The sequence below is a fragment of the Pteropus alecto genome, unplaced genomic scaffold (genome assembly GCF_000325575.1).
Source record: "Pteropus alecto unplaced genomic scaffold, ASM32557v1 scaffold106, whole genome shotgun sequence".
Lineage (NCBI taxonomy): Eukaryota > Metazoa > Chordata > Mammalia > Chiroptera > Pteropodidae > Pteropus > Pteropus alecto.
In genome coordinates this window covers 19,297,880-19,309,785 of record NW_006442103.1, presented here as the reverse complement: position 1 = coordinate 19,309,785, position 11,906 = coordinate 19,297,880, and the positions used below count along the sequence as shown (strand labels likewise).

General features: G+C 46.5%; 1 protein-coding gene and 1 pseudogene across 2 annotated transcripts in view; one reads left to right on the top strand and one right to left on the bottom strand.

Annotated features, from left to right (window-relative positions):
- The window catches only part of TUFT1 (tuftelin 1), a 31,167-nt gene that overhangs the window by 17,539 nt on the left and 1,722 nt on the right, over nt 1-11,906 (bottom strand). The gene's annotated exons all lie outside the window — the stretch shown is intronic.
- On the top strand, nt 260-378 carry LOC112469206 (annotated as a pseudogene).

Below are 11,906 nucleotides of genomic sequence, written 5' to 3'. Positions count from 1 at the left end.
GGGAGCCATCGGCCCCGACCCAGAAGTTCTGCGCCAGACAGCCAACCAGGAAGTTATTGACGCGTTTGACAAAACGAGGATATCTTTCCCGAGCCAAACTCCAGGAAGGTACCTGAGCCCAAACCCATTTCCATGAGCCACACGGAAATTATCCAGATGAAAGCAGGCAAAACAATAGGTGTTTATCTAGAGATCAGCCTCATTTCAAAGAAAGGAAGTTTTATTCATAACTCAAAGAAGGTTTAAAAAACACATTGTGGTCTACGGCCATGCCACCCTGAACATGCCCAATCCCGACTGATCTCGGAAGCTAAGCAGGGTCGGGTCTGGTTAGTACTTGGATGGGAGACCACCCAGGAGGACCAGGTGCCGTAGGAGCAAAAAAAACATTGTGGGGAAAGTTGAAAACCTGAGGGGAAAAACATGGTAAGAGGGGATACAGGGGGATGGAGATCTGGGGACATAATAACGCTGAGGGGGGTCGGCAAGGCAGAGTGGACCACACCCTGCCAGTGACCCGCGTTACGTGTCGCGGTGGATGAGGGCGTAGCCACTCTGAGCCGCTGGCTCCCTCCAGAGAAAGCCAGAGGTTGGACTAAGTGTCTCTGAGGACCCTCCCAGCTTCGATGCCATGACCGCATGAGAGGGAAGTATATGCCTCTCCAGCCAGTGAAGAGAAGATGGGCACTAAGCCGCCCAAAGATGAGAGTGACCTCGAGGTCATCCGGTCACCCCCTGCCTTGAGGTCAGAAGTATCAATGCCATCTTACCCTTAACAGATTTTAAGGAATGCTCTTAACCTGCCACGTGTCTGCTGGAGGGAAAGGAGGAAGAAAGGGTGGACTCTGCCCGGGGGGAGTTGGGAGAAACTTCTACGGGCAGGTAACGGCCCTTTCTACACAAGAAAAAGCAACGCGGAGAGGAAATCGGTCTCTGCAGTCAAATACTTCACTCCCGGTGTCCCCTCTGTAAGATGCGACTGCTACCATCCCCGCCCCCAGGAGCCACCTAAGGGGGAGGTGCCCGAATATCAGCCTCCTCCCACTTCTCGGAATGAATCCGAACTTAGGAAAGACGGAAGGCGCTCCCACGTGACCCTTCAGCCTTCTGAATTCTGGCAAGGTCGCTGGTTTTACAAAAAAACACTTAACTCCTACCAAATAAAAGCCAGATCCTTAGCATGGCGTTTCAGGCTCTCTGCGGTCTGGGTCAGCTCACCTCTCTCTCCTGCTACAGCCCACGCGACCCCGCTGCCAGTGCACCCCCCGCCTTTCCACTTCGGGGACTCTGCGCTCACCGCTTGCTTTGTTTCAAGTCTCCTTTCTTCCAATTTTCACCTGGGCATTTGCCTGTCCCTCACCGGTGCACATGCGAATACCACGTCTTCCATGATGCATGCCTATATCCTGTGGGAAATGGTCCCCGCCTCAGTCCTGGAGCTTGCTTGGCATCGCAGGGCCCCCTGTGGCACCTGCCTCCTAGATATCTGTGTCCCATGAGAAACTGCCACTCCTGTTAACTCCTTGTTGGTGGCCATCTGCCATAGCCCTTAACACAGGTATTTTCTGGATGCATAGTGAGTGCTCCATGACGTCTAGGTCAAGAGACCATTACAAAAAGAAAGAAGAGGAAATGATTTCAAAATAGCCAGAGTGGCTGCCACCTTTTCCCCAGGACACAGGCACTTTGACTAAAACACCATCTCCCCATACCCAGAGGCAGGTGGGGAAGACGGGGGGCACCAGAGTTATCAGCCAACGGAGATCATCGAGCCTGGTTTATTTCATGAACGCAGGCATTCTAATTGCAAGAGCATAGACAACTAGGTTGGACTGGCACCCCGAAAGGTCATCTCATCCATTCGTCATTGGAATCTCAGACGGAGAAAGAGAAAGTAGGACACTTGAAAAAGAACTCACAGAAATAATAGCCGAAAACTTCCCAAATCTGACAGACACACACACACACACACACACACACACACCCCTACACATTCAAGGAGCTGGGCAAATCCCAGACAGGATAAACCCCAAATTTATGCCAAGCCACATCATAATTAAACCTCTGATAACTAAGGACAAAGAAAAACTCTTGAAAGCAGCCAAAGAAAAATGACACTTTACCTAGAGGGAAAACAATCTGAACAACAGCAAATTTTTATCAGAAACCTTGAAGACCAAAAGTAAAATGGCACACGAATTTCAAGTGCTGGGGAAAAAAAACTCAATAGCGAATTCTACACGCAGGAAAAAATATCCTTCAGGAAAGGGGCAAATCGAGGCAAAGGAAAACTAAGAATTTCTTACCAGTAGATCTACACTAAAACGTCTCTAGACAGAAAGGAAACAGTAAGAAAGGAAACTTGGAACATTAGGGAAAAAGAAACATGGATAACGAAAATATGGGTAAATACGATATTCCTCTTCAATTTTTTAAAATTATGTTTGATGGTTGAAGCTAAAATTATGACGCTGTCTGATGTGGTTCTAAATGTATGCAGAGGAAACATTTAAATGATATCATATTATAAATGAGAGAGCATAGAAGGATGTAAAGGAAGGTAAGGTTTCTATACTTCACCCAAACTGGTAAAAAGACAATACCGGTAGACTGTGATATGTATATTTATAATGTAAAACGTAGAGCAGTAACTAAGAATCCCATACAAATGGGTGACACTCAACAATACTATAAATGAATCAAAATGGAATCCAAAAAAGTGATCAAGTAACCCACAGAAAGGCAGGGAAAAGAACACAGAGAAATACAGAACAGAGAGAACAAACAAAAAAAAAACAGAACTAAAATGGCAGACTTACCATACCAATAATTACACTAAATGTAAGTGGTCTCAGTACACCAATTTAAAAACAGGGATTGGCAGAGTAGACTTAGAAAACATGGCTCAGGAAATATACTTTAAATATAAAGATATAGGTAGACTGAAAGTAAAAGGATGGGAAAAATATATCACGCAAACTTTAACCAAAGGAAAACAAGAGTGGCTTTATTAATATCAGGTAAAGTGGACTTTGGAGCAAAGAGAATTTCTGGAGACGGAGGGACATTATGTAATACGAAAGGGCCGATCCGCAAAGATGGCACAGCAATCCCAGGTCTACATGTACCAAACAACAGACCTGCAAAATATGTGAAGCAAAAACCAATAGAACTGAAAGAAGAAACACCCAAACCCACAATTATAGTTGAAGACGTCAAAACTCATCTCTCAACAATTGATGGACAAACTAGACAAAAAACTAGCAAGGCTCTACGAGAGTTCAACACCACCGCCAAGGCACAAGATCTAATCGATGTTTATAGAACACCCCGCCCAACGACAGCAGAATACACATTCTTTTCATGTACCTATGGAACGAATACTAAGATAAGCCATATCTGGGCCATAAAACAAACCGACAAATTTCAAAGCACCGAAATCATGCGGGGTATGTTAACTGACCACGATGGAATCAAAACAGAAATGAGCAGCTGGGTGTGGAGGGCAGGTAAGGGGACCCCAGGAGTCCCCGCGGGGCCGGTGGTGATCTGTTTCTTGATCTAGGTACTGGCTGGAGGAGTTCATCTACTTTGTGAAAATTACTCAACTGTACGTGGATATGCTTTGTTGTATGTAAATTGTTGTTAAGTAGACACCTTTTTAAAAAAGGAAGCGAAAATTAAGAACGCCTTATCAAGGCATTGAAGTCCCCCCACGAGCAGGCCTACCACTGTCTACACCACATGTCTTGACTCCCACCAGTACCCTACGTGTACTGTACACTCTCTCTAACCACCTCAGGCTTTCCTGGCCCCACTGTAGGAAGGCATCCGAATCAAAGCATCTCCCCTTCTGTGGATCAGCCTCCTGAAGCACTGTGTGCTCCCACCTCCCCACAGGTGCACATGCTGTTCTCTCCTCCCCTGCCTCCTTGAAGAATCCCCTGAGGGCCCTAACCCTGCATTCCTCAGCTGGAGCCTGCCCCTGCACCCTGGGGACCCTACGTATCCTACACTGGAACACCGCCCCGTTCCTTCGTTGACTACGCATTCCTTCATCTCCCCCAATAATATCACAAGGTCCTTGAAGACATGGAGAGTTTATTTAGCACAGTGCCTGGCCTAGCGTAGGTACTTGAAAAATGTGTTGCATGAATTCTAGGGATTTCCCCAGATTCCCTTTCTTTTGAGAACTCAGATTCCTCAGGCAAGAGAAGCAGTACGGAACAGTGGGAACAGCAGACATGAAAACGGGAAAATAAGGAGAAACGATGAGCAAAGGCTAAGAAAGGCAACTCTAAGAAGGAATATAAGTGGCCGGTGGCTATATGAAAGATGCTCTGTCTCACCGGTAATCAAGAAAATCCAAGTTAAAACGACAACGAGCTCTCATTTGGGGAGGAATTTCATTAAACCGACAGATTTAAGAAGTATAAAAAGAGGACATATGATCACAGCAGCGTCGCTCGCAACGGCAAAACACTGGAAACAACCCAGGTGGTCCACTGACAAGAAGATGCATGAATGAACTCTGGCGTGTCACCACAAAGACTGAAAATGAACCAACTACAGCCGCACGCATCGACATGAATGAATCTCAAACTTCAGGCGAGGTGAGAACGTAAGATGATACCGTGTACATAAAGTTCAAAACACACTCAACTAAGCAACGTATTACTTGGGCATATAGTAAAAGTATAACAGAAAGCGAAGAAATAAACACAAAATTCAGGACAGTGATCACTTCCCGGGAGGAAGCGGAGGGTTAGGTTCCAGGCCCCTGGGTGGGGCTTCTAAAGTGTTGGTAAAGGTTCTGTTCCTTAAACTGGGTATTCAGTTCACAGGTGTCCATTTTATGCTTTAAAACTATGCTTTAAAACTCTCCATATGTATAAGCTTCTTTCTTGCTTTTCAGTAAAGCAATTGGCTTTTCTTCACGTGAATCCTGCAGAAATACATTTTTAGACCAACTGACTGGCAAATATTAAAGATACTGATAATACCTAGGATTGGTGAAGATCAAGGGGAAAGGACCATCTCATCTCCTGGTGGAGAGAGCGTAAGTTTGTAAAAGCATTTTTGGAAGTTAATTTAGCAATATTAATAAAAAGAATTTGCATATTTTATAAACCCTTTGACCCAGTAATTCCACTTTTAGGAAGACACCCCAAGGTGTATTTGCCCAAAGATATACGTGCAAAACTGTGGACTGCAGTACTGTTTACAGTTGTTAAAAACTGGAGACAGCATAAACATTCTCTAGTGAACAAAGCAGTATGGCAACATCTACAGTACGAAACACTACACTGCTGATAAGCGAACCTCCACGAACCGACAGGAAAAGATCTTCAAGATATATTAAGTAAAAACAAGTAAGTCGCAAATTAATTCTGAAATATGACTTCTCATTTAAGCATACACATTTAAGGAGTTTTTTTTTTCATTGTCTTGGAACTGCCAACTCCTATATGTATAGCAATTACTACATGCTGAGCCCTCCTGGGCCCTGTTCCAAGCGCTTGGCATAGCAGCTTATTTAACCCTCATGACAATACTACATGGTCTGTATTATTATCAACATCCCCATTTTATAGATGAGAAAACTGAAGCACGGAAGATAAGTATCTTGCCGAAGGTCGTAAAACCAGTAAGGAGCAGAGCCCAGATTCGAAGCCAGCCCCGGTGGCTCCAGAGTCTGTGCCCCTAACCGCCAGGCCACATGGCATCTCTGGAAAGGAAGCACATAGAGAAAGCACTGAGTAAAAAAAAGAAAGAGAAAAAGAGAAAGAGAGAGAGAGAAAGAAAGAAAGAAAAGAAAGGAAAAGAAAGAAAGAAAGAGAGAGAGAGAAAAAAGAGAGAAAGAGAAAGAGGAAGGAAGGAAGGAAGGAAGGAGAGAGGGAGGGAGGGAGGGGAAGAGAGAGAGAAAGAAAAGAAAGAAAAGAAAGAAGGAAGGAAGGAAGGAAGGAAGGAAAAGAACAAGCACGTTCTCAACTAGAGAAGGCAGGGGAAGGAAGGGGTTTTCACTCCACATACTGCCACAGTGTTTTAAACTTGAGCAACAAAAACACATCTGTGCAACACTCCTATAATTAAATATAGAAATGGACGGAAAGAAAAAGTACTGAACTTGGAGTCAGAGGTGGGCTCTGAGTCCGACGGACACCCATCCATCCCTGAGCAAATCCCTGGATCTCTCTGGCCTCAGTTTTCTACCTGAGGAACGGGGAGGGTAACACCGACCCCGCCCTGGCGGGTGGTACACGCGTGGGAACAGTGTGAAAGTGCTTTGCAACCATAAATCACAGCATGACTTTCCCAAGGAGCTCGAGAAAGGCTGCCGGGGAGGAGGGCGGCTGAGACAAACTGTCTAAGTGGAGCCTGTGAATAAACCCGCAGTTCCCTCTGGCACCTCCTCCTCCAGAACCAGAGAATCCAGTCTGCGAGGTCACAGGCCACACCCCACAACCCCAACCCAGGGCCGGGGACAGAAACCGGGCCCCCCTCTCTGCTTGGTGCCACTGGTTGTTTTCTGGAGCTGGAGGTCTCAGGACTGTAAGTGGGCTCCAGGGGTACCCCCAAATGTCTAGCACGGTGGTCCCCACTGGGGACTCCCTGAAAGGAGAGATGCAGTGAGGAGCCTTCTTCTCTAGGGAAAAAGGCTAATCACAAGGTAAGCAGTCTCCAATCCCATAAACAGTCTCGGGGAGAAGCCCAGCCACCTCCAAATTATATAGGCAGCCTCTCCACTCTGTTCAAACAAATCTCTGCCGTGACTCACTCCTCGGAGCGGGGACGGGGGATAAACACATAGCTGAGGGGTTAGAGATCTAGACGCTCAGGAGAGGCGACAGGGAAATAACCAGGGAGGCCCCGTGGTTGTCACACCACAGGCTCCTGTGAACAGGGCCAATCTAAGGAGAAGCCTAAGTCTCTCCACCTCCCTCTCCCCAGGCACCTGGGGGGCCATGAGGACTGGGTAGCGGGTGAGGGTCAAGGGTCTTTCTAAAAGGAAGTAAGTGGAGACCGCCCCTGAGCTGGGAACCAGCAACCAACCGTAATTCACCTTCGACCTGTAACCCGTTCCTCCATCACTTTGTCCTTTGATTGTCCCCCCTCCCACTCGAATGTATGTGGTCCCGCAAGCTACTGCAGCAGCAGCCGCCTCAGCTGTCCCCCTCTGAGAAATGAGAATTGCTAGCCCCTTGAAACACTGGCTCCCCAGTGGCCAAGACGAGGCAAGTCCCAAGGAGGTCAAAAAGAAGGCCGGGGGCGGGGGCCACCCTTTCCTGGCTGAGACTTCTGGCCTCGGCTTGCAGGTTTCAGGTGCCCTTGGTCACCTAAGCAAAGCTGTCCTGGCCAGAGGTGGCCCTTTGTTGAGTATGACACAATCACTCCCGTTCCTTCCCACAGATTAGCCAGCGAGACAGGTGTTTGCCTTTTGTCTGGCCACCTGCCCAGAGGCATGGGCTGGACAGCTCTATGCAGAGGGCTGGCCGGGGTGACTGGGAGGTGAAGTGAGCAAAGGGGATTTAGGGTGGCACCCTAAATGGGGCAGCCCTCCTGTTACCTGGAGCCCTGGCACAGACTGGGTCTGGCCGGAGCGTGCGTACGTGGGGGGAGGCGGGCTCCCTGACACCCAGCTCTGAGGGAGACACCCTCTCGCTGAGCCGGGCTCTCTCCAGGAAACCTGCCCAGTGCCCAGCCAACCTGGACCGAAGGGGCAGTTCCCCAGCCCCCTGCCCTCAAATGGCTGGGTCAAGTGACCTGCACCCCCGGTCTCTGACCACCTTGCTCTGTAACCTTTGTGTTTGTGCCTCCGGACCCTAGAAGACTGCTTCCCTTTTCCCCTTCATCTACCTGTCCCCACCCTACCCTGTATTTTCTTTTCCTTCTTCCTGTCCCTGCTCGTTTACTTATATCAAGCAGCAGTGAGCATGCGAGACATTTCAATAAACATTGATTGAAACCTGGCGTCGCTAGAAAAAAAATATGTATATAAACTATATGTATAAAAATCTGGGCCACTAGGCTCTCTGATACATACTCATTCCCCCATCTAAACGTCCCCACCCCGAGGAAACAGGTATTTCACAAGACTCAGCGTGTAACCCAAAGAGGCACATACCTGAATTACCAGCAGGCAGGGCAGCTCGTCCCACCTGCTCTGAACACACATGTCTGGAACCGAAACCAACTAGGTGCACACACACCCCCCCCACCCTGGAGAAATATGGGCCTATGTTGGTGCCGAATGCCCGGTGACTGGGTAAGCCTCCTCTCCCAGATCCGCAGGCAGAGCCCAGGACTCCCCAGGCCCCCGGCAGCCCTGGAGAGAGCAGCCATAAGTGCTCCTGGCAGTAAGAATCGGACAGTGTCGGGGAGGGGGTCGTGTGTGGAGGAATTAGGGTGGAGCTTGGGACAGGTGTCCTGAGTGGAAGGAGCAGGCACCAGACCCGAAAAGTCCCTCTGCCCAGGAGTTTCTTTCCCTCACAGAGCCAGGGCTGCCACCATTTTAGACTTCATTCCTGCCTCTGGAGTAAGCACCAGGGACTGCGCATGAATCGTGCTTTTAAAATGCAAATATTCTGAGGCAGCGATTCCTCTCCTAGGTATTTCCCTCCCAGAGAAATGAAAACATATGTCAACACAAAAACTTGTAAACAATGCTCATGGCAGCGTTATTCATAATAGAAAAAAAGTGGAAACAACATAAAAGTCCACCAGCATTTATCCATGATGAACATACGCGATAATATAAGCCTGCAATGAACTAATTTAGCCACAAAAAGGAACGAAGTACTGATTTATGTTACAACATGGATCAACCTTAAAAACATCATGCTATTTGAAAGAAGCCAGTCATAAAGGATCACATATTATATGATTACATTTATATTAATGTATCTAGAATAGGCAAATCCTTAGAGAAACAAAGTAGGCTGGTGGTTGCCTAGGGCTTGGGCGGGGGCAGGGAGGGGCAGGGGCGAGGTTCCTGAGTGACTGCTCACGGACCAGGGTTTCTTTACGGGGTGATGAAAATGTTCTAAAATTGATTATGTTGACGACTGTAGACTCTGTGAATACACTAAAAACCATTGAATTATATGTTTTAAATGAGTGATTTGCACAGTATGTGAATGATTTCTTAATAAAGCGGTTAAAAAAAAATTCAGGCCCATGGTAAACCCTCGATAAACCACAGCTTTAGTTATACATTTAAAAAAAAAGAGAGCGGGGCTCAGGAAAAACGGCACTGCACTAATTCGGTTTCTGAGGGCCTAAAGGAATGACACCTGTTCCATGGTAAAGACAAAGGTTCAGACTGCAGCTGATGAAAAACTGCAGATCCACCCAGGTGTTGAGAGAAACTCTCTGGCCAGGACTGATCAAAAGAAAAAATTAGAGAGGATGAAAAAAGAGCAAATATTCTAAGGAAGGGTGACACAGACGGATTACTCGAAGAGCATGACCTTATCAAAGAGCTCAGAGCATCACGGGACACCAGCTGCCTCGTCCATGAGGTGGTGGATGCCAAAACATGAACTTGACCATCGCTCCGTCTAAGCCAGACCTGGATGAGCTGGGACTAGCAAAGGTCACCCAGGCTTTCAACCCGGGTCTTCCGACAGGCCCCGTCTCATCCTCAGGACCCTCTGCTGGCAGAGGTAAGGGGAGAGGAACAGACAAGCAGAAACACTGATATAATGAGAAGAGCAAACCTTGCCCAGACCGGGGTTCGTAGACTCTTCCTCCATCCCTTGGCCACGGCTGAAGCGGTAAGTAGCAAACAGAAAATCACAGCGAACGTCTGAGCACTTACCGTGTGCCAGGCACTGTGCTTAATGTTTCTTGGGTATTCCCTTATTAAATCCTCACAACCACCTCCTGATACGGTGCGATTATTATCCCCGTTGCAAAGATGAGGAAAATGAGACTGAAGAAATTAAGTAATTTACTTAACCTTGGGCAAAGCAAACACTGAAGTCCTGACTCCAGGCCACTGGGTCGATTCCCAGGACAAAGCTCTCAACCACAATGCTATTAACAGAAATCATAGTTTAGCCCAAAGTTGTGATGTAAGTTAAGTACATTAAGAGGATGGGAGATTTTTTGAGAGGGTGTGAGGGGCGGGAATATAAACTTGCCCAGAATTTCTTACAGCAGGAAGCCAATAGGTGTCTAAAATTGATAAATCAAGAAGTGTCACTATAACCATATTATTTTAAAAGCCTTTTGATATTATTAGATCTTTTTAAAATCATTCATATATATCCCTTTGCTAACACTGATTTTAAAAGGAAAAGAAAATCAGAGATCACGCAAACCACCCTCTTGCCACAAAGCACTCACCCTCCCCTGGCAGAAGCACTTGGGTTCTGCTTTGGAGAACCTCCCTCCTTCACTGTGTAATGTGACTGGCCTGTCAATCAAGGAACCCTGCGCTGGCCAAGGCGGTCAAGGGCAAAAAGACCTAAAACAGCTGGAACCAATTCAACGGGAAGTAGAAACCCTCCATGAGTTCCTCCCACCTATCCAGGCCTCCAGACTCCCTCAAGTCATCATAATTTTTACGCTTTCCCTTAAATTCTCTGAGCTGCCACTTCCTTCTAATAAATTCCTCTTCTGCTTAAGTTAGCTGGAGTCACCCTCTGCTGCTTATAACCAAAAAAACTTAATAGGAATATCTAATGGTTGTGGTTGATTTGTGCTTTTATTTGACAGTATAACTTAATACAGTTGCTTGCAAACTTTTTGATCTAAAAAATACATTGTACTTTATATCCAATAAACACACAGACACACACATATAATATGTATACATATATATAATTGAAACAAAAGTTTTGCCCAAAATGTCTACCCTAACACTCTGAGAGCGTTCATTCTGTCTTTATTTTAAGACTATTTTTTAAGAGCAGTTTTAGGGTTTATGAAAAACCCTAAAGAGACTGCCCAGGTACCGCCTGCCCCACACATGCAGAGACTCCCTCGTTATCATCATTCACCAAAATGGTCCATTTTGTACCAAGGATGAACCTACACTGACACATCACAATCACCCAAACTTGGTAGTTCATTCACCTTAGGTGAATGGTGTTGTACGTTCTAAGGGTTTGGACAAAAATATAAAGACGTATATCCATCATTATATCATACAGAGTATTTTCACTGCCCTAAAAAATCCTCTGCGTTCTATCCATTCACCCCCCCACTCACCCCTAAAACTCCCAGCAACCACTGATCTTTTTATCGTCTCCATAGTTCTGCCTTTTCCAGAACATCATATAGTTGAAATCTATTTCTTTTCCAATGCTGGTTGTAACCCACTAAGTGAATTTCAGACCCACTAGGTTGTGATCTGCAGTTTGCAACACACTGGCTCCTTGTACCTACTGCATCTGCCTCCGACAATTAAAAACAACCCAGAGAATGTATGAGCCATATTTCCATGTCCACGTGCGGTGCACTAAGGCACATGGCTTGGCTGTCAGGGAAACACCAAGAATTCCAGGGTCCTGACTCCCACTGAGACATACCAGTAGGTTAAGCTGTCTACACTGCAGACATCAGAAGAAACATCTGTTCATTTACTCACTCACTCAGTGGTGTGAATACATAACAGTTCTCGGGGCCTGTCTGGAGCTGAAAATTCTATCTGCAGGTTGGCTCAGAGGACAGGAATCCAGGACAAAGCCTGACTCCTGACGGATTGATTGTTTTTCATCCCCTCCCCCTGCTTAAGAGCTCAGGAATGTCTCCAAGATCAGATCTGGACAATGATTATTTCATTCCCAGCCTTGAAATAAAATAACTCTCGAGTCCAGCCTAGAAAAAAGGAATAAAAGGGAATTTCTGTCTCCCCCTTTGTTCTAGAGGTCTCTGGTTAGCTTCAAACTAATCTTTGG